Source organism: Epinephelus fuscoguttatus, linkage group LG16, assembly GCF_011397635.1.
Source record: "Epinephelus fuscoguttatus linkage group LG16, E.fuscoguttatus.final_Chr_v1".
In the NCBI taxonomy this organism is placed as follows: domain Eukaryota; kingdom Metazoa; phylum Chordata; class Actinopteri; order Perciformes; family Serranidae; genus Epinephelus; species Epinephelus fuscoguttatus.
The window spans coordinates 20,912,102-20,940,089 of record NC_064767.1 but is presented as its reverse complement, the minus strand read 5'-3'; the positions used below and the strand labels follow the sequence as shown (position 1 = coordinate 20,940,089).

General features: G+C 41.3%; 1 protein-coding gene across 5 annotated transcripts in view; it reads left to right on the top strand.

The window, feature by feature from the left end:
• marchf8 (membrane-associated ring finger (C3HC4) 8) overlaps window positions 1-27,988 on the top strand; it is a 111,257-nt gene that overhangs the window by 1,240 nt on the left and 82,029 nt on the right. The window contains exons 1-2 of one of the 5 annotated variants that reach the window (XM_049599773.1): window positions 1,698-1,758; window positions 1,914-1,965. The exons of 1 other annotated variant lie outside the window; for it this stretch is intronic. The gene's annotated coding sequence lies outside the window, so the exon portion shown is untranslated. Of the gene's footprint in view, window positions 1-1,697; window positions 1,759-1,913; window positions 1,966-2,204; window positions 2,295-2,411; window positions 2,492-2,532; window positions 2,584-27,988 lie in introns of those variants that run through there. 3 more of the 5 variants (XM_049599772.1, XM_049599770.1, XM_049599771.1) reach the window with 3 other exon arrangements.

Sequence of the window (27,988 nt, the reverse complement as noted above, 5' to 3'; positions counted from 1 at the left end):
GTTTGAGAAGTACTGAGTATACAATGAGACTTGGATTATACTGCAAGAGTAGTGTGAGAGTTTGTAAATCAATGTTTTGATATAGTTTTGTTGTTAAACGTGGTCTTCTTGTACTTCAATTCATCATGAATTTTTTCCATTTTTTGGATTCTTCATCTTCAAAAGCTAACATGTACAACTGACTATTCAGGGTTGTGCACAAGACACCAAGTTTTTTTTTTGTTCTAGCATGGATCAGAAATTACTCTGTCTTACTCGGTGTCTGATTGGCTTACACTTACCCTAACCCCTAGAAAAAAATTCCAGTGCTGGAAGTTTGGCTAGGGGTAACTTCCTGGACTTTCCTTTGATTGTCCAACAGCTGCTCAGAGCCAAGAAATAGTCCAGCACACAGGGTATATCCGGAAATGCCCACTCCAGGTGCTAGAGTGCACTCTGGCACAAAATGGGCTGTTGGTAAATTCTGAGCACTGTTGGGGTGTATTTTTCGGTTATTCAGAACACCACATTTTTGGAGCAGCAGATTGTACTCTGGGCGCTCTGTCTGAGACGGAGCAGCAGACCATCGAGCAGAGTGAACAAACTTAACCGCTTGTTAATTTGCATAGAAATTGAATGCTCTTTTTAGTGTAGAGGGCCAGATTGGATTTACGAACTTACTCGTAATCTCCAGTAAAATGGAGACTTGTCCTTTGTAGGGTTGGCTATTTTTTAATCAACTGACCTTTTGCTAAGCCCCGCATCTTTGTGATGGCCTGACAAGATGTCAGAGTAAGCATTGAGCCCACACTGTAACTAACTGCACTCCTTGAAGAAATATTATTAAATTTTTTGAAAAATGAAACAGTGATTCCAGAGAGAAGCAGACAGAGGGGTGTACAGTCTGTGTTAGAAGGATATATCCAGGATGTCAAACTGACTCAGCAGCAACAACAGGTTAAAAAGACAAAGATAGTTAGAAGCTAAAGCCGAACTATAGGCTACAGATCACAGTGTAAAAGTGAACCACCACATCACTGCTGATCGCCACAGAACACAATGAATATAAAGGGAAACTTCGCTGATGTTCAACCAGCTGTGTGGAAAAACAGTGTTTATCTGCGCACACTGGGATGACACACAGCTTGTTGAATATCAGCAAAGTTTCCCTGCTTCCCTTCACTGGTTCCTGTACAGCAGGGTCGGCCTTTTTTTCACTATATGGTATAATCTTTACAAAGCAAAAGCAGCATGTGTATACATTCAGTAGGCTATATCTTCAGTAGCTATCTAGCTAACCCTACATTTTCAGGGTTTCAATTTGGTTTTGGAGCAGGGAAGAAACATATATTTTTTACCAACCTCCCCAGGTAACGAGTATCATAAATACACTACGAGCTCCAGGCACAAAATTTAGCTCGAAATCCACAAATTCAGCCTGAAAATTAAGGAAATCTTAACAAGGGCATTACAGTTAATGGAGCACAGCTGTGTTGTTTTCGGACCCTTGCTTGATGCTACGTTCTGATTGGCCAGTCTGGGTCCGGGGGCGGGACTTAGCGAAGGGACAATTAACAATCATGGTAGGCTGTAGCATGTTAATTGGTGAGCTTGTCAACGGCATGCTAGCTGTTTTCCCCTGTTACCAGCCTTTGTGCTAAGCTAAGCTAACCGGCTTTACTCGGGGTCAGTGGTTGTTTGCCAGTACAGACTCCAGGACCAGACATGGGGCAAAATTGGCCCTCATTTGGAGTCGGTTTTCATGTTCACCTAATGAATGTAAGTCCAATATTCACTGTCCTGTTATTGTCTCCTGAGGGACATATTTGACTCTTTAGCGGCTAAATGTTCCACTGTGTTCTCTAGCCAATACGGTTGGTAACATGCAGATAGTATATGTTACCAATTTTATTTTTTGTTTTTGTTTGTCACAGCTGCCTGCTCTTGCTTGAAATGACGTGTTAAAAGTGCTGACACTGATATGAGGTAGGCTAACAGTCAATTTAATGAGGAACTGCAGAGTTGTTGGATGACAATGTTATTTGGGTTTGTCACATTTCCATTTAACAGACATGAGTAACTGATGTAAATATTAGGCTACATATCTCACAGTCATCCTCCTCTTCAGCATCACAGGCTACATTTCCCACCCCTCAGTGCGCCCGCGTGCGCCGCCTGTCCTTTAAACTCATTATTTCCCTTGCATTTTTTTCACTCCATCTTAACGCGGAAGTCAGTGACGCACCACTACACACAGCTGCTCAGCGGGGGCAATGAAATAAACAAAACGTCGTTATTCGGTGCCAAACACAGCGGTGAGTGCCCTCTTTTTTCCTGTTAGTTGGAATATGGAGCAACATTTGGTCCAATGCAGCTATGCGTCCGTCCACACTGAGGCTCCTCTGTCTCCGTTGCGCCTCTCGCTGTATTAGATCCAACCGGAGGCGGCTGACGGTCGGTCGGTTGGACGGACGGACGGACGTGCGTCTGGACTGTGCCTGGATGTGAATGTGTGAGAATTTGCTTTTTTATTTCTTTCACTGCCCGCTGTAGAAGCAGAGAGTCGGTCCCTGGCGACGGTCACCGTAGCCTGTTGTGATTAAGGTATGATAATTCAGTTTAATGTCTGTTGCGCTCTGCAGCAAAGAAAAAAAAATCAGCAACGCGTTTGTGTCAGCTGAAATGTCTGCTGGCTTGATATGAATTTATTGCTTGGGTTTCTGCCCATTCAGCATGTGTTAGACTCAAGAGAAGACGTAATGTTGATTGACTGTGTCCGAGCAAGCCTTTGTTGGTGTTGGTGTTGGTCTCACCCTGCCTTTGCAGCGCTCAGTGGAATAATATGGGACACCAGGTCATGAAAATATAATTAATAGCATTCTGACACGATTAAGCATTTATTGCATCGGATGTTGGAGCATTTTTCCCATCACTGCTGTCTAGGATGCTGTTACCCTGCATTTAATATGGGGTCATGGTGCGATATAGCTGCAGGTCTGCCCCTTTTGAGTTTAACATCATGAATCAGTATTGATTGTCTGTGATGAAATTTGCATGATGGCCCACAGCAGAGCTTCCTTTGTCCCACAGAGCATTTGCCACTGTCTGTTCTGTAGACTAGAGGTCTGAGGCGCACTGTCCGGCCGGCTGTTGCCTTATTATGTGCCATAATAAAGCCAAGTGGAGCACCCAGCTGCACTGCTTCTACAGGCTACAGCTGCCAGAAAATATCAGTGATTCCTGCCCTGTATCTGCTGCATGACATGAACAACGCCACAATTCCACACTTGGATTATAGTGTAAAATGTTTGATATAGTGAGGTTTGTAGTCAGCCATCAGACCTAATAATCAGGGAGTTGTTACAGTGGCTCTCAGATTACACTCTGTACTCTCACTGGCTGCAGGATCAGCTTTCCCCAGTTTGTTCCACCTTACACTCCAGCTCTGCTGTGTGCCATGATGCCTGCTGTATGGTCTGTGCATGTGTATGGCAGCAGCAGCTTGTTTTAAATCTTTTTAAAGCAAAGCACTCTTGTGTACTCTACAGCTTTCTGCTCTCGCTACCACTGTGTGGATGCCTGCTGTGGTATTTATTTTTTTTCTGTGGGAGTGCAAACATTTCACTCATCTTCATTCCAAGGCAACGAGTCCTGGCATCATGTCAAAGACAGCTTCTCATGGCACCACCTTTATGTTGGTGCAGGCTACAGTGTGGTGTTCAGCTACTGCCAGGGTTATAGGAAGAGCAAGCTGTGCCCCTGTGTGCGTTACATCACTGTAGCCTTTGGTTATGTCTTTGCCAGTGTTGTGAAATACAGAGGGCTTGTTGCGATAAGAAGCCTCATTGTCCCACTGGTATCTGTAGAGTGTGCATGCGTAAACTTGCAGATAACACAATGCGTATTCTCTGTGTCGCGCTGCTGTGTAAGTAGGCCTCCTCGCATGAAATTACCGCATATAGATTGACTTCTTCTCCACACAAACACTGAGTGTTTGAACAATGGCGACGGATGGTGGCCTTTTTGTAGGCAAGCTGTTGGAGCTCTAATCTTGGTTTCGTACTTGAATTGAACAAAAGAAATATCTTGACTTTGAAAAAACGTCATTGGTAACGCTTTTAATCTACAGTATCGGCGAAAAAGAGAAGCCAGCCTTTTTATTCATGAGACATTTTCGACTTGTCACAGTCTTCATGCGGAGTATATATTTTTAGTTGAATTATTGCAAAGATATCAAATGTTCAGGGTTGGATTTTTTTTAGAATAATAAGTGGAAAACCTTATTGAGTGACTCTTAAAGTCAGGGGTCTTTTTTTTCCAAAAGTTTGACTGCACTCGCACCAACTTATTTTGGTAAAGAATAATCCTCTCATATGAACCCATCATGCACTTCCTAGAGTTCAGTCCTCTCCCTCTGGTTTCTTTTTCCTGGCCTGGTCTTCCGTCATGACCGGCTGACTTACTGCCCTCTGACAGTGAAGGATTTTGCAGGTATCAACAAGCTCTCTGCCGTTATGAGAAATCTCATCTATTCCAGACCCCGAGCTGCCTGAGCTGTCAACATACTCTGAAGTCATCAGTCGTCCTGTCAGGACCGACTGCAGGGAGAAATGAGAAAGTAAAGCCATGATTATGATTCCAAACGGGAGGAAGAGGGCGACGGAGACTGTGTCTGTTAAGCTGCTAAAATTGCGAGCGAAGGAGCCTGCAGTCTTAATGGACTGTGCCATTGTGTGCTTGCAAATTAACTTATACTTTCTGTCTCCAGAGATAGGTTCTGAAGAAAGTAATTGGAGGGCGGAAAGAATGCAATCCAAAGTATCTGAAGGCTCCGATAGTAGCTTTCTGCCAATTAACTGCCGTCATTGTTTGACACAATTGGTTGTGATGGTGAAATGTGCCTCCCACATTATTTTACAATATGGAACAGAGGACGCGTTTGACAGCTCCTATTGTGCTATTCTATAGAGGTTTCAATCAAATTCAATTTAACAACGGCCTGAAACATTTCGACTTGCAGAAGAGTTTCAGAAAAAGGTTTTTAGCTTCGGCTCACCCACAGTAATCTTTATTTCGGCTAATTAGTTTGTTCCAATAGCCGATGCCTGTCTTCGCTAACCACATACAGACACTTTCAAAGGGCAAAGAGCTGAAATGAAATGTATTTATCTGTGTTGAGTAACACGTTTTTGTTTTTTTTTTTTTTTAAAGCTGATGGTTATGCAGCTAAGTTACTTCCTCAGCTGTTTGGTCAGTAAAACGTCAGGCAGCAAAAGTACAAAAGTAATCCCTCTCAATCATCACTTATAACTAGAACTAGAAGTGTGTGGTGGTGTTTTTATCTGCAGAGACTCTGCTCTCTTACTTTTTTCTCTCTCTTTCTTATTTTGCTGTGCTCTGGACATTCCTGTGCACACACTCAAAGCGGACAAAGTCTGTTGAATTTACTTTCACTTTTGCTGGACAGAAAGTAGCCAACAATTCCTGCATAGTATCCATTTAAGAAGCTGCAACTAGTGAAGTTTTAGCATTTCTCTTGAAATTAATTAGTAATTTTTAGCCATTTTTCTGTGTCATTGTTTGTTTTGTCATATTGCTTGAAGACAGTAGATTATCCTTATCAACAAGACAATATACCCCCACCCCTCTTTCTAACACACACACACACACACACACACACACACACACACACACGCACACACACTTCCCTTTTTCTGTATTTCCTGTACATAAACTCTGGAGGATGTGTTAATTTTCTAGGTAACCACAACACTTTGTACCCCAGCCGATCAGCAGCAATTATCTGTAATCCTAATATCTTTCTTTTTCAATCTTTGATGTCAGCTTGTTTCAAAATGGCACCTACAGACCCCCTCTCTGACTCACACTGCATATCTACGTCAGCTGCTTGACCCCGTCTCCTCTCTCTGGTGCTTAATCTGTAAAATAATATTGATTGCATTTTACATAGAGACAGGAGATGGATCCAGCCAAAAAAATGACTCCTCATAGGTATCCTGTTCCCTTGTACAGGAGTATGTGCGTGCATTATTCAGGATGTGGGTTTTTCCTGGACTCCTAGGACTGTACGGAAGTTGCGATAGTGTCATTACCTCTGTTTACTAGACTCCCGGCTTAGCAAGTTTTACTTTTTTAATTGATCCTCGGCTGAACTAATTAAAAGTCTATTAACAATATTACCACCATATGGCAGCTGCAACCGTACCACAAGGTTTCCAGTGCCTCGTAGACTGTGTGCAGCTGTCCCATACTGCTTTTGTTATCTGATCCTGGGCTGTAATCGTATGAACACATCCCCTGCTAGTCTTGTTGTATCAGCCTCTGGCTGGGCTGTAATCTAATAACATAATAAAGGTATGATACTGTGTCGTTTCTCTTTGCCTCCCGTGCACTAACTTAATCCTGGCCTGCCCTGCTACTTTGCCCCACTGTGGCTGGTCTTCATCTGTAGGGAATACAGTATTGATCCAATCTAATGACTTCCTATGGATGATGTCATACACCCCTGTGAACTAAACCTCACTGGAGTAATGCTAATGGCAGTGATTAAAAAACATTGTTTATAGGACCACATAGTGTTTATATTGATATTTCTTACTCATCTTAAGTTCCCTCCCTCAATCAGACGCACAGTGTGTGTGTGCAGTTGTTTATGTGTGTGTTGCACGGGTGCAATAAAATGATGATGTACAGGATGAAGAGGGGGAGTGCTCGACAGCTGCTATACATCAGCCGAGCAGAGGTGCTGGCTCAGCTGAATGGACCGTCGGATGGCACTGCTGCAGGTAGCGGCCTATGGTTGATGATGTCATTAGGGCTTTCACAGTCTCCCAAGGTTTCTGTCTGCTCGTGGCCACGAATCAAAAAGAGGGTGTGGGGAGGGAGCCACAACAGTGCAAATACTGTGTGTTGCTGCAGCCAGACACAACATGCATTTTAGCAAATAAAATGGCTGGTATATTTGACCTTTATATATTGATTTGATCCCATTTTGGGTTTCATATTTCTATTAACAATCCAAATATCCACTGTTTTGTGCTTACCTGCTGCTTTATCACACTGGTAGCTGCATTGGGATCATCTCTTGCGTTACAGGAAAAAATAGAGTGTCTTAGTGAGGGGTAAGGCAGTCACAAGCTTCCTGAAAAGCTGCAGTGTTTTTTGGCATAGATACTCCAAGTCTCTGGTGCTCCACAGAAGTGATCAAACTGCATTCTTATAAAACATGTTTTCTCATTTGGTGTTTTGGTTATGGTTCGTGTAAAAACTTCATAGGTGTTCAGTTGAGTGTTTGCTAAATCCTACCCCTGACAGTGATTGTCCAATCATACATAAGCAGCTGTAACTATGCACAGCAGGCCTGTCAAGCTTTGGATTTCTACACATGAGGAAACAGTGTACATGTTGCTGTACTAACAAACCAACTGCCAAAATAAATGTTGGGATTGGTGTTGTATTACATTTGTACGTTATTATGTAAGGGGTACATTGATGTTTACGTTTCTTTACCGTTCAGCAATGCAGTGGTTAATGTGTGGTTAGGTTTGGGTACAAATACACTTGGTTATGGTTAGGAAAAGATCATGTTTTGCCACCCAATTTTGATGGGACAATCCCAGCTGGAAACGCAGCGATGTCAATATAAAAACAACTGCTTTTCATGGCACAATTCCCACTGTAAACATAGTGATGGGTCACTAAAAAAATAGCCACTTAAACACTGCGATGACTCGCTAAAAAACAACCGGTTTTGTTTTTTGGGGGTATTGAACAGTGGTTTTGCATCCTGGCAGGTGTCTTGCCGAGGTGACACGCCATCCGCCATCTTCTCTGCCTCCTAATGACAGAGTACATTGTATATACTATGTCACTTTAGAAATGCTTGTATGATGTATGAAACGTACCGTTTCTGTGGTTTGCAGAAACATTCAATGCTTTCCTGGTGACTGAGCTGTTTGGATGGTGGTGTAGATTTGTTTGCAAGACCATTAAAAAAACACCAGCATAAGTGTAGAAAATGGATTAAACGGTGTGTTTATCTGCTCTAATTAAAGTTTAACCGAGCATTACTTCCAAGGAGCACGTTATAAACTAACCACATTAGTATGGGATGTTACTGGTTTGGCTATGAAAGTCCCATGGATGCCACGCACATCCACTGTGCTGTACTACTTGTCCTGGGTGCTATCAGGAGTGTAGGGTAATGTTAGCAGCTCTGTCCTTCTTTTTATTGTGTTTGGTGGTTGACTGGGTTGAGATCTGTAGACTACAAAGCACATACCATATAAGTCAGACCATTTCCATGCTCATCAAACCATTCAGTGACCCCTTACATGTTGTATAGAAGAATCTGCATTAATTATGTTCCTTCTCTTGTTTCCTCAAGTCTTTGCTTTAATTTGTCACCTGTCTGAGCCTGATTGGTGGACTGACTGCAGACTTGACACACTGCTTCTTAATCAGCAGCGTTGAAGGCGACGTCTTGAAACAGGAGCGACTTAAGGCAGAGTGATACGACAGTGTGGAAATAGGGATGGAAATTGTCGTTAAGTTCCGCATTAAGAACAGAGGCTTTGCGTCTTTCATTTATATGGATGTCTTGTAAGTGTCTGTCGGCAGTCTCAACAGCTGCAATGTGACTACAGTATATTTGGATGTACTGTAGTGAGACACTCACATTTATTCAGGCTGTTTGCATGGCAGGACATCAAACAGCATTTGATGTATTTTTTTTGAAAGCTGTGTGACTATAAGGAATCAATCAATGGAAAAACATGTGACCTTTTTATTCTAATATAATTCCTCCCATGTTGAACTTCACTTTTTCCCTGAGCTTTGATTCATAAGAGCAAAGCTTATTCATGCTCCAGTTCTGTTTTTAGTCTTTTAAGCTAACACACTATGCATGCTGCTTTACATCTCTACCATTTTCTCCAGCGTATCATATGTAATTAGATTTCTGAAAGCCAGTCAGCCATCCATATTCATTACTTTTGTTTGAGTCAAAAAATCTACTTGCAGAAATGTTTTTGATGGCTAATCCATCATAGCAACCACGCTTACAGAAATCATTTTTAGTTAAAGCAGCAACTTAATTGATACACACACCAGTTTTAGAAGTGTGAATGTCTTCTAGTGCGTTCATGTAGCCAGACAAATACCACTTCCTCATAGTTTAATTATCAGAAGTTTCTTCCAGCATCCACACTGGAATCTGACTTCTCAAATCAACATGTGCAATAATAAAGTTGGTACTTTGATCAAGTTAATTATCCGTAATGTTCAGTGTAATTTATTCTCTAACCCTAGCAAGTTTCTAGTCGGTGCACGTTGCGTTTCAGACACTAATGGCTGTCTTGGAGTAAGGAGAGAACGGACTGGAAGTATGCTTAATTGATAATCTGTGACCTTTCTGTGTAAATGCATTTCTTTTTTTAGCCCCTGTCTGTCCCACTGATAGTATGCAGTAACAACTCATCCTAGAAGCATCTCATGGAAGTTTGTCTTTGCCTCTGAACACGCAGCAGTGTTTTGTTTGGACTAACTGTAGGAAAAACTGTGTAATTGGCCTGAGCAGCAGCAGCAGCAGCCACTGCGGCTGAGCAGACAAAGAAAATAGTTTACATGTCATTGTATTTTCAACACCAGCTGTCATGCGATCTTTGGGAAGTGCTGCGCAACTCCTGGAACTTCTTTGAGGGTTTTTCTTTTGGAACATTATCAATCCACCATTTATATGTGTAATTTACTCGAGTGCTTGTAAACAGAAAGATGTAATGAACTGCTTTTGATGTGGATTTCTGCAAACTAACCGCAAGATCCCAACAGCAGGGTCCCTGCTGTCATTTCATTATGAATATGAAACGAGTTTTCATTACTAATGACTTTTCTGTTGTTCCTCATCGATTGTTTCTGCTGTTGGTGTTTGCGCTGCTAGAGGAAGTATGCTGCTTGTGATTTTTAAACGTATTCATGACTTAAATTTGATCAAATAACACATTCATGTCAGAGACAGTCCCCCGTCACACCAACAAAAAATAATTCCAGCTCCAAATCTCTGCTGTGCCTGAAAATGCAGTTCAATTCTTTGATCATTTTAAGTGTGTTGCAGTTATTAATAGTGATTTAAATAATGAACTCAGACTGTTATTGTTTTGTACACATTTGTAGACATAATGTGATCTAGTAGGTTTGAAATTAGTCTGACAAATATTAATTTACTTAAATGAATGCAAGTTGCTGTGTTGCTGTTTACGGCTGTTGAAGCCGGTGTGATCACGTGGACAGATGTGGTAACACTCAAAGCATTCAGGTGAACGTAATGTGTAATGATAAGTCTAATGGGAGGACTGACTTTTTGTTGACAATCTTTAGCATAATGTTTGCTGTCCAGGGAGGGATTTGCTGCTCTGTCAGGTCTCGGGCTATGAGGCTGACATGATGCCACCTGCCGCTGTATGTGACATTTTTAGGAGTTTACACAGACAAATGTGGTGATTATAGCTATGTAACAACAGCCAGCTTTTCTGCCTCTTGCTTGAAGATTTCCAGAGCTGAACAACTTGAAGGAGCAGTGTGTAGTATTTAGTGGCGTCTAGCGGTGAGGATTGCCGACTGCACCCAGCTGAAACTTCTCCTGTAACTCCCAGTTAGAATTCCCTCAGTATTCATTGTTCAGGAAATTATTACCAGGAGCCCCTCCTCTCCAAAACAAACAGATCAGAGACCCATACTACGAAGCCAGTTCAACTTACCCAGGATATCTTTTCGTTATCTGGCTTAACTAACCCGTCACATTGGCTGTCTGGATAAGGGGCACTACAAAGCTGGTAATCAACCAGTTCAGTCAACTCTGGGTTTTCCTGTCCAGCCACGAGCACGTTCATGTGTTAATTACAAGTGACATCATCAGAACTATGAATGAAGTAGGCTAGGCTTCTTCATATGATACGAGATGACACATTACCAAAAGTATCTGTGACTGTGAGACAGTAAAATGTCAATGATGTGGGATATACACAATACTCTGTAATCTTACAATGGAAAATGTAGAAACATTGAAAATACTATCCCAAAACTTCACTGTTGGCCAAGTCTTATATCATGTGTAGGTAACACTGGACTATATGTGACATTAGTAAATAGTATTTTTTGCTATTTAGTTGGAAGATGACAAAACAACTCTGAATATGTCACATAAAACACTTTAAAGTAACACCAGAACGTTTCTGCTTCTGCAGTAGAGAGTGGAGAAGAAGCCTGGTTAATGACTGATGAGGTCTCTCTGACTGAAATGTGGCATTTATAATAACAGGAGCCAATTAACAGTGTGTGGATTATTTTACTAATAACAACTTATCTTTTTTCCTACTTCTCATCACACAGGTGTCTCATGTTATTTTGAGCTGCAGTGATGGAATCAGAGTGTAAAATAGTAACACTGTCACTGCAGACTAAAATAAAATTTGCATAAGTGAAAATACTGTTACAATCATGTGTTCAGTTTTGTAGACGATCTCTCTGTTTGTTAGAAGCCCTGTTTTAAAACCATGGAAATAGATCCTTGGAACAATTAAATCATTTTACTGACCCACAACATGTAGGCTCCTCTTTTTTACCTGATACTCCAGACTTCTTTCCATGGATACTTTTTTCGTCAGTGATCTTATTGTTCAGTGGTTGAGTCTCGACAGGCTGTGATCCAATACTCTGAAGTTAACCTGCCCCAGAGCAGGTTAGCTGTTCAGTATAAGTTGCCACAGTGATTTATCCTGGTAAAGAGAGGACCAGCTTTCTGGTACTGAAAACCCAGACTCCAAATTCTGCTTCCTAGTACAGGCCTCAGGTAATTAAAACATGTTATAGTTTTTTTTCCAGTGTTCTACTCATCACAGACAGTACGCTAGCCCAACACTTGCTAACGTGTGCTCACCTTTTGTCTGTGATAACTTAAAATCCAGGCTTTCCAGCTGAATTATCCACAGAGGTCTGCTCCTCTCCAAAACAAAAGGACCCAGCCATTTAAACCGTTAAAAACACTGCACAAAGTAGTCACACATCAAAAATCTGTTTTCCTGATGCTGTTCGGTTCATTGCGGAGGGGGGGCTGCTAACTACAGAGGCGAGAATGGCCCTTCCTAGTGTCTAGAGTTTGGTTTGTCCATTCTGGGCTACTGTAGAGACATGGCAGTGCAACATGTCAGACTCTCTGGACAAGGACCAGCTCCCTATGTAGGTATAAAAGGCTCATTCTAAGGTAAAGAAAACACGACAATTCTTACTTTCAGGTTATTATACACTAAAAAAAAATCCATACCTATTATTATATTCAATGTCTGCCAATATGTCCCCATAAATCCTACACACTGGACCCTTAAAGCAACACAAGTCACTGTTTGACCAACAAATGTATTAGCATGAGTCAAACTTGTGTAACCTGTACACATTAAAGTTAGTTTTCTCAGGCTGTACAGCATGAGGGCTGGGTTATTTTGGATCCACATAGGTCTGATTATCCCCATTACAAAGAGATGAGGGATGCGTGTAGAGGATGCCGAGGTGCTTTGTCAAACCAACCTGACATCTTCATTTGTTCCATTACCTTGGATATGGCTGCTGTGAGGACAAGTGGGAGGATGAGGGTCTAAATCAAGACATGTCTTGATGTGTCAAAGGTTGTGTGATGTATAACCCTCTCTCCGTATGTGCACCATGTCTCATCACCCCCAAACATCAGCATCTACTCTCCAAAGACACTAAAAATGTCTTCCAAAAGCATATATTTTCCACATACTGCATAGTGGCATGTAGTCTGCATGCAGATTGCTTTGGATTTATTGGCAGATGTTTCAGGATGTTTTGGAAGTAGAGCTTAAACAATGACCTGATTTATCAATTGGCCAGTCAACAGAATATTTATCAGCAATTATTTTGATGATGATTTATTTCATTTAAGCATAAATGAAAATCATTCTCCTGTTCCAGTTACTCAGATGTGAGGATTTGATGCATATCTTTGTCACACAGGCTGTGACTATGAACTGAATACCTTGGAAGAAACAAGTGTTTAGAATTCGTCATACTGGCCTCTGTCCAGTTATTTCACAATTGTCTGACATTTCACAGACAAAATGATTAATCAGTTAACCAGGAAAAGAGCAGACTAGCAGACTAATCAGTGATTATGACGTTAGTTGCATTGCTAAATGGAAGTGAATGGTGTTCTGTAGTTTGGTGTCCAGTTCATTGAAAAACAGACACCATCCAGAAACAACGTCCCATTTACTCTGGGTAATCCACAGACCTTGATAAGTGTTTATTGACTTTTTTCTAAAAGTGCTTTGAGGGCATATTTTCCTTTTTTATTAGATAGAGGAGAATAGAGTTGACAGGAAATGAGGAAAGAGAGAGGGGGAATAACATGCAACAGTTTCCTCAGCCAGACTTGAAGCAGTTCCTGCTATTGTACGGTCAGCTGTTAAACCCTGAGGCCACGAGGATGACCTGAACTGCTTTCTAATGAAGAAATAGTCCCTATAAAGAGTGGCTAGATAGCGCCAGATAGAAGTGAGAGAATGTGTCTCATATGCTTTTATGTAACGTGGGTGGACTGTCCTTTTTTCAGATTGATTCTCTTCCACCAATTTCAGTATTACATTTCCCTGTATTTAGTGTCCACTGTTGTAGGTGAGTTCATCATTACTCCAAGTTACAACACTTTTCAAGTGTAAGCCTCCCTTGAGTCATGGATCATGTCATATAAAAGCAGATATGAGGAAATGTGGAAACCCTTTGTTAATATAGTTGGTGTGATGTAAGCAGTGTTACTGGTCTTGGGAATTTTCCACCCGAGTTAGTAATTTCCCACTGGCAAAAAAGAAATTGATTGCTGTGATAAGTCTTGTGATAGCCTCTAAGCATTTTGTCTTTGTTGTTTTATCCTGTTTTTAAAGACTTTATGTGCTTGAAGGTTAGAAATGGCTTCTGTAACCCCACTGCAACATTAAATTTGCAGTATGGATAGCCTCTATAAACATAACATTAGATCCTCTCTATCTCTGAGTTTCAGAATATCCTGTTGTCTGTCTGTCGTTCATACCATACCATGTCCTGTCCATTTACTGCAGATTTGATTTGCTCATCTATGAACAAATTCTATCTATAGTCCAGTTCAGACCAAAGATTTGCGACAAGATGAAACAGGTGACTGCTTACAGTGCGGCATTCTGCAATGTTTTAAAAACCTGCTGGTCCACACCAATGCAACAAGATGAGATGGTGTATCATCTCTGTGCAACAACTCTCTGTGCTTTCGTTCTGATTTCCAGATTTTCAGGCTTAATTGTGGCTGAATATAATTTGTAGTTTCTTAAAATTTGAATGAAGATAGTGATAGTGAGATACTGGCTACAGCTGCATTTGTAGCTATGATGAAACGGTGAAAAACATAAACGAGCATCAGCAGCGACCCACCGTCTGACACCGGCATATGTGAGGATGGAAGCAAAGGGCTCGGTGGGAACGGAGCACGTGCCACAGCCAGCGAACACGCTGTCTGTGATCTTTTTGACTCAATCAGTGGACTTCACTACAAACTGATTGGCTGTTGAAACAGACGACGTACCTTATGTACTAAAACCAGCCGCCGGCGATTTGATCAGCGGAGTTACAGGTGACACCATCAGCCGGCTTGAGTCGAGCTGAAACGGCTGGTTCATACCGCTGCAACCTTTTTGTGCAATAGTTTCATCTTGACACTAATCACTGGTCTGAACTGGGCTTTGGAACAATACCTTCCAGCCTGTTCTCATTACCAGGTCGTTTTGTCACACCTCTCGGTTTGTGATATTGACGCCAAAGGTACTCTTTAGGATCTTAATGAGAAGCACTGGGCTTTCAACTAGTTCCGATATGCTGAGTGCAACCGACGTCGTATTAAGAGCAAAAGAGTCTATGTAGGGTAAAACGGGACTTTCACCCAGGACACAACCGTTTGTCTTGTGTGAAACCAAAAGTGGACGTTTTTTTTAATGTAACACTACTTAATTAGGAACAGTCACTGCGCACTAACATTCTCTCACGTATTTGTGTCACCTTACATTTCGTAACAAACCTATTTTAACCCAAAGTATGATCATTTTTCTAAACCTTGCCAAGTAGTTTTGTTGCCTAAACCGGCAACCATTTCACAACATTGCTGCATTTTTTTGATAAAGGTACAATGTGTCACAACATAACATTATAAATGAAGCATTGCGGTGCCACAGAGATGCCCAAAGACAATAAATTATATTCTAGATGAAAGGGAAGATACTTGTTTGGAACAGACCCCGGCAAAAATAACATTATCGGAGCAATCTCTACCTCAACAGGTAGAGTGTGCGCCCCACGTAGGCTGAGTCCTTTGCAGTGGCTTGGGTTCAATTCCAACCTGCAGCCCTTTGCTGCATGTCATCCCCATTCTCTCTCCCCAGCTATCCTGTTATAATGGCAAAAGCCCTAAAAAAAATAATCTTAATCTCACATCTTAATTGCATTGCTAATCATATTGCAATCGCTTTATCAATCAAAAATAATTGCAATCTAATTTTTTGCATATTGTGTAGCCCTAGTTACAGTGTGTTTCAGCTGTGCGTCACACAGAGACACTTAATGAAGCCCTATGCATCACTATGAGATGTAGAAGGGCTTTACAAAGCATCAGTATTTTACAACCTGGGAATGAGAATGTACAAGGGTACGATGTCACAAACTGTAAAATCTGTAAAACTGTAAAACATTTTCTTGTCTATGTCATATGAGTGGACACCCCATTTGAAGAAAAGCATTTCACAGTTAAAAAAAAAAAAAAAAAAAAAGGAAGCAAGTCCTAAAATTATTGCAAGACCATCAAAATGGTTGACGGCTTTTCATAAAAGTACACATTTTTGCAGAGGCTAAGCTGGTCAGTTTCATTTCACTCTGGAAATGAGGCGTGACTGTAGTGTTGGGGAAGATGCCTCAGATCATCATGTTCAAATAATGATTTACTGAAGTAAAGTGACAGTTTGTTGTCTTTCACAGTTGTTTCATGGACTTTTATTTAACATCAGTGATGAGGGCAAGAGGTGATAACGATAAGGGATGATGTCTTCTGTGCTGCACTTGACTAAACTAGTACGCCTTGTAGAGTAAATGATCAATCGACTCGAAACAGATCCAGTGCACTGAAGGGATTTGCTTAACACCATCCACGTTGGTATTTCCACACACTGGAAACCACAACAGAAATTCAGTAGTGTCATACTCCACCTGCTGTTGCATCTTATGGTTTGGCAGTGTCTCATTAAAATTAACAGCAGGTGTCCACACAACTTTCTTCAACAACTTCATCACCCACTTGACCTGAAGCACGCAGCCGAACCAAAAGAGAAGAGGCTCAGTGCCGTCTAGACCTCAGTGCTGCTGCGAATGTGTGTCAGAAATGAAAGCCACCTATTTTCTTTTGCCAGAGAAGTGTAATTGGGGCTGCTTGATTAAAAAAAAAATGCAGGTGTGATTTATTTTTTTCAAGCAGCCAGTATTCATCATGATCCAGAGGCTGCACCTGCTCACTTACTGTAACTCAATCTGGATATCAGCTCTGGATAATTCCCAAAATGTAAATGTGTAAATCTGTGCTTGCGGGTTTGAATTTGCATCTCTACGCATGTGCAGTTGTTTGCCTCATGACCACATAAATATCATCTAACCACCGGCTAATTGGGATTAGATATGACTATGTTCTGGACATATGCAGAAAAAGTGTCTTTTGAAAATGATGTTGATATTTAAGTTTGCTTGTGTACAATAAGGTTAGCATCTCTGGCTTCCTCCTGCTGTGTTCTACTTCCTCATCACAGTATCCACTGTAGCAGAAAGATTACAGAAGCTGCATTCTCAGTGTGTGTGTGTGTGTGTTTGGTGGAGTGTATCTACAATGTAAGTGTCTAACAATTTCAGTTCCTGTCTCTGCATTCTGGATTTTTGATGTGTTTGCAGTTTTCTCGCCTGCTTTAGCTCTCCAGATATTTCATTCTGCTCCTCCAGCAAAATCAGTACTCATCCTTCTTGCATTGTCTGTTTACTCTCTTTCTTTCTCCTATCTTGCCATCACACACACACACACACACACACACACACACACACACACACGAACAGCCTCTTGTCAAAACTCTTATCAAGTTGTCTTTAAGTCAGCCATGCATTGATATGATGTTATTTTTTCAAATTTTTTTTAACTTACAAGTATTCAGATTCCTTTTCTGCCTTGTCATGGCATCTTGTGAGGTTATCGGAGGAAGAATAACATTTCCCTCCGGACAGAAAAGGGCGTTTTTCCTTTCTTAGAAAAAAGCCAGACACAAAGAGCCCTACTTTTGCTCTTTGGATAAAAGCTGATCTGGCTGCATTATGCCCATACTATACTGTACAATCCTCTGTCAGCAACGTGTCTGAACACCATATTTATCTGTAATTGTTGGGGATAAGGTTCTCAAACATTTTACTGAGTCTGATTCCTTTTATTCGAAGCTGGTTTGGGATGTGTAATGGATGAGAAGGCAAAAACACTACGGTCTTTTGTTCACAACAATAAACAATAAGTAAAGTTTCAGTTTGGCCTTCGGGTAAGGTACTTAGGGAATTAGCGTTAATTAACTACAGGCTGCGGCTGATATAATCTGCTGCTGGCAATGTTTGTCATTTCAGCTAGTGAAACTGTCATTGCCGGGTAGAAATGCAAGGCAACCTGAATATCTGAAGACTTTGTGCATTTGTCTTTGTTAAAAAAAAAATAGAGTGAGGAAAAAGACAGGATGAGAGCGATTTGTTAAGGCTTTAGTGAATCTAAACCCAGCATCAGTGCAGTTTCATTTTGTTGTGTTTCAAAAGAATATTTTACCCAAAAAATAATGATTTGTTTGTCAGGTACTCACCGCATGTTACCATGAATTCATGAAGAAAACTTTGTTTATCTCGCATGCCTCCACAATGAGTAGAGAATCCAAAAAGGTGGATATTCTTCATTAATTAAGGTAAACAGGTTCTCATTTATCTAGTCGTTTGCTCCGTACTTCCCAAACCTGCATATTTGCTAAAACGTTAAATATAAACGATGAGCATTAGCGTTCATATGAGCAAAACACATGCACATGTCAAGGCATGCTACTCGGAGTCCAGACTGTGCGACTTGATAAATGTGACTTGGATTATACTGCACGAGTTCTTTGAGAGTTTGTAAACGCATGTTTTGATATAGTTTTAGTTGCTATTACACATGGTCCCCATTTACTCCAGTTCATGAACAATTTTTCGCCTTTTTTGGATTCACCATCCACTGTGAAAGCATGTGAGAAAAACAAAGTCTCGCTCATGAATTCGAGGTAACACACAGCAAGTAATTATATACAAATGGTCATTTTGTGGGTGAAGTATTAAAAAGGAACATGTCAGCATTTTGGGAAATACCTTTTAAGTTCACTAATAGATTATATCTTGGTTGCTTAATCTTTACTGACAGTGACAAGTTGGAGTTTTTATGGGGAGTTATGTAAAAGAAGTGTCTTCCGGGTGTCGGCTAGAAGTCCTGGAAGTCACTGTCAAACTATTCCTGTAACAGTGGGAGGGGCCACCAAGAATAATGCCAAAAATAAACTGCAGTGTCTTGGGGGGAAAGTAACTGAAAGGTTTTTTAGAGGTTAACACACAAAAATGCATCACCTAATTTTGGGGCTCACGCAGGGGGTGTGGCTTAGTGAAAGTATTTCCCTGCATGATGCTATGTAGGTACATAACTTCTGTCTTGTGTCATTGTGAAACAGAAACAGAACAAATGAAACGGCTCTTCTTGGGGCCTGTTGGGAAATCGATGGTAAGCAGGAAGGTTGAAGGCAATTCAATGATTTCTTCATGTGATGATCAGAGTCTCTTCCCGTCACTACACTGAACTAGGGAATTCAACAAGGATTTATTGAAAGAATAGCGTCTAAATGAAGTGTTTAGCTGAACTTTAAATGGCCCACGTCTGTGTATCCAGGGCAGAGTCATCGTATCTATTCAAATAACGGTACTGAAAGTGAAACGTTTACTGTAAATGAACAGATCCTCCTTCCCTTTTCTCAGATTTACAGGAGGGGAAGTTATGTGAACTTGCAGCCGTGTCATCCCTTTGGTCTCTTTTCACTCTGGTGAAAGTGAAGGTCATTTGTTAAATGTTGGTAACATCCCAGAGATCCTGGCATGTGTACAAAGCTCCCGCGTTTTCCCCAACGAACAGGTCTGTTCATCCCAGATGTCTGTTCAGAGCTCATTCCAGCAACCACACAATTAATCACATCCAAACTGGGACTCATTAGCATATAATCAAATGGGACAGCTAATGGAGGCATTATGAAAGCAGTGAACTTACATATCAGATGCTTTTGATTAATCCTGTATATAGGGTAAACAGGCATGGAGACATTTAGGAGGCAGGGAAGAAGTCGCAGTAATATTCAGACCCGCACTGGTGCTGATAAATGATGCAGCTACATTTGAAATGACAATGAGCTATAAAAAACTAAAACATTATGATAATTTATTCCCAGTGTGTTATGAAAAAGTGTTCAAGTAATCACCAGACTTCAAGCTCAGTGCAGCGGAGGCCTGTGTGTTTGTATGTAAGCGCGTATTTATGAAATTATACAATGTCAGCGACGGTTAAATTATCTAGTTTAAGTTTGACAGTTAAATTTGTTTAACAATTTATCCAAACTTGTGAAGAACTGCGGTGCCAGATTTGATATTTCCATTTGTGTGTGTGTGTGTGTGTGTGTGTGTGTGTGTGTGTGTGTGTGTGTGTGTGTGTGTGAGAAATGCAGCAGGCTTTATCAGAGGAGTCCATCAGGTTTTACGGACGCTCTGTTAATCTGTGTGTGTGTGTGTGTGTGTGTGTGTGTGTGTGTGTGTGTGTGTGTGTGTGTGAGTGAGTTCTGGCAGGGCATTAGTCCAATCACTGCTGCCAACACAGCTATAGGGTCTGTGCCGTGATGAAATTAATGCCCTCCTCCTCCTCTCCTCTGACTCGTACCTATCAGCAGGGGCACTGGTCCAACACACAGCCATATTTGTAGCGTTTTTTTTAATAAAGTCCATCCTCTCATGAAAGGATTCAGTGACAAAGTGACACATCCCTTGAAGGAACAGCAATTAAAGCAAGAAATTATATTTTCAAGCTTTGTACTGTACCGTACCCTCCAAAGTAACACCGAATACATTTCTGCAGAAGTAAAATTATGAGAACTGTGAGGAACACCACGTAGTTTGTGTTATTGCAGTCAAATTAGTACTTCAGCTTTTTCACAGTTTCCAAATTATTCTCTCTAAAGCTCTAATATCGGCAACCTCTTCTTCTTTTGTAATGACGCTACAAAATTCACAAATTTAACTCACTTGAAACCCAAAATATAGCTGTAATATCTCTTTAACCAAACACTTTTAAGACACTTAATCTGATTAGTGCCGCAGGTGTCCTTCATCACCAACCAATGCATGGGGGAAAGACGCCTCTAATATCAAATATAGACTAAAGCTGTAGTACAGTAATGTTAGGATTGATTGATACACAGCCGGGTTTTTCTGCCTGGTTGCGCATCAGAACCGGAGAACGGGCTCTCAGCCATATCTTAGGTCTGATCTGACAGCAGGGACACAGAGAGGCCTCTTGGCAAACTGAATAACAGCAGAGCTCATCTGAGCAGAACGTGCAGGAGACAGGGCTGTGATTTACCTGGCGCAGGAGCAGGGGGGGGGAAGAGCTGCAGAGAAGGGCTGAATTGTAGAATAAATGGACTTTATTGGGATAATAGGAGCTGCGGTAATATTTTGATGGGCTCGTCTCTCTGTGGACCGCCTGCGGTCAGGAGTCTCCTCTGGCGGATGTTAATGATATTAACATCTTAAAGGGGAAACTTTGCCGATTTTCCACATTATTATATAATAATGTGGGCAGTGAGTGTAAATGAGCTGTGGTAAACTTCCAAGCACCGAGATCATCCCTGCTCATCTCTCAGCTCAAATCCACTGGAGGACACTATTTTCGCAGGCTTTCCAGCCGTTGCTCAAACTACAGATTGCACTTCCACATTTTCATATGCTCGCCACCACAGACAAAGAGTATATAAGCGAATCAAGAGAGAGCTGTCCCTCTGTCTGTCTCTGTGCGTCAAGATTCTGTCGCTGTATTGCCTATTTCTCGCCTAAAATGTTTTCAGAAACATAGCTTAGTGCCCTGTTTGACTGTAGTATGAGAATTTGTCAAGAAGTGGGCACCATACTGTTTCCTGTATTGTAAAAACAGAGGCTGAAAAAACTGAGCTCAAATGCTGAAACTAAGCAGAGCTGATAAAATATGAACCAAGAGTTTGTTACGTCTATGCCAGCTTTTTGCTTTAAATGTAAAACATATTTTAGTTTACTGTTTGACTGTAATACGAGATCATTTGTTACCATCCAGACACCGTATTGTTTCCTGTGTCAAAACAGCCAGGCTTGCATTGGGTAACTCACCAGCAGGAGGGTTCATTGGTCCGGTGTTGTGCAGTGCATTGAAGGTTTTCTTCCTTTTGAGCAAAAGCAAATTCCAGCCCAGCCCCTTTTCTTTTTATTTTCTGGTCATATAGAAAGAATTTCAAAAGTATTTGTGTATTTCTGCTGCACAGACAGCTCGGTTTTATGAAAATACCATCTTTCCAGCAGTGAAATACTTCTGTAATATGGTTCACAGGGGCCGGGCAGTGAAATGGGCCTTGACTTCAGTATCACAAGAGTATAACAATAATTTATTCATATCAGTGCTATCTGGATGCATTACCATAATGCAAGTTGACCGCTGACAGTTTGGTCAGAGAGTCGGCTAGCAGCAGCTAATGTAGCCTCGAGCCTCGAGCAGAGATGAGGATGAATTGTGAGATTTTATGCAGCTCATTGTTTTAGGTTTTAATTACCATTTGCTTGGAATCATTTATTTCAGGATTTTGTAAAACAATTAACATGATATGATCCTATCACCACAACACAAAAAAACAGTAAACAATAATAATTAGCTATCAGTTAGCCCTGGTGCTTACTTAAAAACCACTCTCACTCTCAGTGTGACAGTTTCCTATAACCAGTCAGAGGTACAACTGTTTATCCAAAGTTGTCATCCCCTTAACCGCTCAAACTGACCCCTGGAGCTGCTGCCATGGCAACAGGTCGGCATCAGATTGGCACTGCAGGAGATTTGTGATTGGTTGGAGTGCTGCTGGATTTGTAGCTATTAATATTGTTACAGTGAACTCTTTGACTGGCAGCCAGCCCCGAGGACACGCATAAACACACACACACAGACAGCCGGGGATCTCACATCCAAGGGACCATCTGACAGCTTGATTGACGTATTTAGTTTAGCTTTATTAATACTAAAAATATTCACTCTAAAGCACTGAGCTGAATGTTTATATATACATATGTATGTAGAAAGTGTAATCCTGACGGTCTATCCAGCACATCTCCCGTCCCATTAGTGCATCCGCTGAGTTCAACAAAGACTTTAGGCTTGAAACACGATGCCAATTAATAGTGGAGAGGAGGCTTTTACTGCAGTTTTTATTCTTTGGATGTACATTAACAACTCCCGTGGTGCAGCAGTGGTCTGTGTTGTGGCCGCAGTGATGGATGTTGTTTCATCAGACTGCCGCATTTTAGTGAGCCACAGCTCTGGAAATGTAGTGCACAAATACGTGACACAGAGCTTCTTCGTTTATTTTGTTTTGTTCCTCTTATTTACTTGACAACAAAGGTCGGAAAATGACACAGGAAGGCTCGCTTTGTAATTAATACAAACATTTGTGACTGAAATGCAGCAGCGGCTTTAATGATGTGGAGACGCCCTCGGGCGGGTAACTTTGTCTCCTGACCCACGCTAATTTACTGTAACTCATTAGACACACACACACACACATCTACCCATCAAAGTGACTTATATTCTGCAGCAATAACTCAGTGATGTCACATAATAGCTGATGATACAGACAGAATCACCAAAGGGGGATTAAAGGGAAAGTTAGCCACCTTTTTTGAAACTGCTCTTCTCAGGGTCTCCAATGACATCATGATGGCCTCCGATGCCGGTAAATCCACTATCCTGGTTCTGCTTGATCTCAATGCAGCCGTTGACACTGTTGATCACCACATCCTTTTAGACAGGCTGAGGGACAGGGTAGGAATCTCAGGGACCGCTCTTCATTGGTTTAAATCCTATCTGTCTGATCGATCTTTTCTGTGGCTGTTGGCCCTCATAAATCAGAGTTTGCCCCCCTTTCTTGCGGGGTGCCCCAAGGTTCAGTGCTTGGGCCTATCCTCTTTACGCTATACATGCTCCCTCTCAGAGATGTCATCAGCAATTTTGGAGGTATCTCATACCATATGTATGCAGATGACCTCCAGTTTCCTCCAGTCTCCACCTTTCTTTTAACCCTGATAGGACCGATGGAATTGACTCACTGTACGATTGTATGAATGTAATTAAGGACTGGATGTCTTCTAACTCCCTTCAGTTGAACGCAGCTAAAACTGAGATTTTAATTATTGCACCTGATGCCTCAGCATCTAAAGTGGCCAGCTGCTTAGGGTCCTCGTGCAAATGTGTTGAGAAGCCTAGTCACATTTGATCAGGCCATGCTCTTCGATGACCACATCAAAACTGTCACTCGCTCCTGCTTTTTCCACCTCAAAAACATTTCCAAACTCAGATCCATGTTAACTTATTCCGAGGTACAAATGATCATCCATGCTTTTATTTCCTCACGTCTGGATTACTGTAATTCTCTTTTCACCTGTCTAAATAAAACTTCATTAGACTGCCTCCAGCTGGTCCAGAACGCTGCCGCCAGGCTTCTGTCCAGATCTCATAAGTTCACTCACATCACTCCAGTCCTGGCATCCCTGCACTGGCTCCCTGTTAATTTCAGGATCCAGCACAAGATTCTAACCATCACTTACAGAGCCCTCCATGGTCAAGCACCTGCATACTTGACGGATCTGGTGTCCTTTCACTGTCCTGTCAGGTCACTGCGGTCCGCTGAAGGCCACCTATTTACTGTCCCTCACACAAGAGTAAGACGAAAGGTGATAGAGCCTTTAAGGCTGTTGCACCGAAATGGTGGAATGCACTACCTCATGAGCTGAGAGCGGCCTCTTCTGTGGACATTTTTAAAAAGCAGTTAAAAACACATCTGTTTAGGCTTGCGTTCCATTAATTGTCCATTGTATCATCTCTGTATTTCGCTGCACTTTACTTTTTATTTGTTTTTGTGTATTTTGCATTGTTTCTGTTATTGTATTTTATGTATTTTATCTTGTGAAGCACTTTGTGAGTCCTCTCTGTGAGAAGTGCTATATAAATAAATTTACTTACTTTACTTACTTACTTTTATGTGGAAGTCCAGTCAGTGTTGATGGTAAATATAGTCAGTGTATGGTAAATTGATAGTGTGCAATATCCTCCTGAGACCCAAACTTTTGTTTAGTATGCATTTTTAATTTCTCCCAGCTATTTGGGATCAGTAGGACCCTTGGTTTTCTTTTTCAGTTTATCCTCAGGATCCTGGAGAAGGTCTCCAGAACAGCTCTGTCCAAGTCAGGAGTAAGATTTATCCATAGTAACACACACACAGGCTCTCTCAGGGTTAGCATCGGCCACAGCAGCCAACAAAAACTGCCCACGCTGAAATTCACTGTAGCAGAATAATTCAGTTTCTGAGGGCACTTGAGCAAAGGCACCACCGGTCACTATTTGCTCAGGAGTCCCTACCGGCAATATCCTCATGCAAAGCAGCCTTGGCCTCTCTCTCCACTGCCTTTCTTTAGCTGAGTACTCTGGCTCGAATAAATACAGCTGAATATCAGAGTCGGCTAAAACACTGAATTGCATCCTCATCTTTGAGATTCTTTGCATTCATATTTTGTGCTGCCATTTATGCTGTTGAAAAGGTAGCTAGTTAAATCAAGCAAAGAGGAAGAAGGAAGTTCTGTTTTTGAGTGGCATCATGAGCACAACACCTGGCTACCCAGAGGCGAAATCCAGCCTGTAGTTCTGTCTTTCCAACTACGTAACTGTCAAAAGTCAAATGACGGCGCTGGATGCAGTAAGAACAACAGATCTCGCAGCTGCAAACTCCACTTTCCTGGTCAGTATAGCGCACACTGAGGAATTACTTGCTTTAATCGTCCACATCATCCACACAAAAGGTGGCAATTTTTCCCTCTGAATTTTTGGCTTTACATTCAAGTCACAAAATCCACTTCACTTTTAACATAACCCAGACTAATGGCTTCAGAGGAGGGAATCAAGGCTGCAAACAAAAGAGAATTACATGATTGTACACTGGATGTTAACAGAACATCACAGGTTTTTATTAATGATTCCCAATCAACACATGCAGCTGCTGTAGCATCATAGCAGGCTTTAAAAAACTGCAAAACGGAGGCTCAGGTTTGGGTTGAACATCAGTCTATAAAAAAGATGAGTCATCTTTTCCCCAGCATCTGAAGAACTCTGTCCTCCACCATCCTGACCTCTACATAAGGTAAAGGGCGCGCCGCCTCCTGCGTTAGCTCGCTGAAATCGTGTGCTGAATTGTCAAAAATACTCCTTTCTCCTCTCCTCTGGGAGACTGCGCTGTGTAACTCCTTTTGTGTCTCACAACAAACAAACAGGCTGTGGGTTTTTACTGGCATGCTAAGTGGCAGTTCAAGACAAAAATGTCAGTCTTGAGTGAACTCTCTTTCTGTGCATGTTTTTTTTCCCACATTGTGGTATTGAGTTGGCTTCTCTGTGAATTCAATAAGATTAGCTCCGTCGTCATGGCTGATGTAGAGATGGGTGACAAATCAAAGAACAATAACGCATCGAGTCTCGAGAAAAGCTTCAGTGCTCCTTGGCACGGACTCTCCAAGTTTCTGAAAACCATAAACTATTTATTAAATATTAATATACTGCCCATAATTGGTATGAGATTGGTTTGGATGAAACTGGTTTTCATTTAAATTATAACCAGATGAGATTCATTGATAATTAATGAGTGTTACAGCCATATTTATCTGTGACATGAGCAAAACTAAAGTGTTGGCTAAAGCTGTAAATGAACAATAATTATTCTACTTGTTGTGATGAGGTTTGCGATTCTTGTTCACCCTCGACTACGTCTGGGATTCTTCCACCGTGCTAAGGTGCTCTCTGGCTGGTCGTTATTAACACATGACCCACCCACTCACCCCCCACCCTCTTTGGCACCGAGCTGAGACTGCCAGCTGTTGCACAAGAAGCTCATATGACTGCCGACTGTGTGTGTTTGTGAGATCATATGAGCATAAATCACCTCTCCATCTTGATAAATACTTATCACAGACAGCGCAGCAATGAACTGAGGTGGCAGCTCTGGCTGTGCCGGTCTGAAGCTTCTCAGCGGACCCGTGTGACATTCTCAGTCCAAAGCCCACCCTCCCTCCTACCATCAACACTGGTTTCTGATTACTGCCATTTCACTGACCTCCCATCTGTCTGCTTGCTTTTTGGTTTCTTAATCCTGTCATTTTCATACTGCGGAGCTTGAGGGTTTGCTTGGCAAACGCGCCTGCGTGCGAACACACACAAGGCCTGGTGGTGAGAAGGAGCTAAAGCTTAATTGCTGTCAGTGGCAGTACAGATGGCTGCATGATAAAGCCTATAAATCACATTATATTCTAAAACCTCTTTTAACATTTTGACAGCCCCATACTGCTGCTTTCACGACTCTGTCTGTCTGAGTCTATCCAAGAACGACAGGGATCCCCGCGCACCGCCGCCGCTCTCTCTTATGTGGAAATCGTGGCCCTGAATCTCCAGGTCTTTGTAATGCAGTGAATTCCTGCGCACGGATTTGCCTCTGTAGTGATTTATTACACACTTTGGCAATCACCTCTAAAATAATTTATAACATTCTGTGCCCGTGCTATTCTGGGACAAACTTCTGTTCTCCTGTGGAACATCACAAGAGACAATTGTGCCTTTGGTGGTTTGAGAGTTTCTCACAGCATACTGTAGGTCAGCACTGGGAAAAGGTCATGAGCCTGCCTTTGTAGGGTTCTAATGTGATTTTAAAACAAAGAAAAAATTATCCACAATAAACCAAAATTACCCGTTCTGTTAATTTTTAGCAGACATTCTTTCCATGTATTTTTTTCTTTGTTGCACCATTTAAACAGTCATTATCCCACATGTATGGTGTCCCTTTTTTCAGCACAAACTCTGCATTATTTAACAAAGAAAGGAGCTGCCAACCCAAATTCAAGAAAAACAACACAGGCGGCTATAATTTTTTTCTTTAGAAATCTAAAAAGGAGTGTTAATCACTCAAAATATAATTATATAACAGGTCACAGTTAGAATAAATAATGTTACACTATTCATACACAAAAATGCAGCAGAAAAATTAATTTTGTGCCTTTTTTAGTTGACAGTCTGTGTATGCCATTGTAAATCATTCAAAACATGAATAATTCACAGTTAAAGGTTATAAATGAGTGTGAAAGCCCATCATCAGCACTTTGAACTGGCTTTCTCAGCTTATGTGTTTACATGATGTATAAATAAAGTTATGTTACTATAAATAAAAGATGCTCCGATGAGTAGACAGAGTTCCAAAAGATTTTGATGCAGGAGGCCATTTTGAAAAAAATAATAAATTTGGGTTCTGAACTGAGAAGTTTAAAGAGGAGTGATCAGAAGAGCAGATAAAAACACCAAATGCAGCTGTGCCACTTTGATGGTTTTCATTTCTTGTTTCTTATTGTGGACTTCCTCCAGATGCAGTGATTATTTATTTTTATATACAGTACAGGCCAAAAGTTTGGACACACCTTCTCATTCAATGCGTTTTCTTTATTTTCATGACTATTTACATTGTAGATT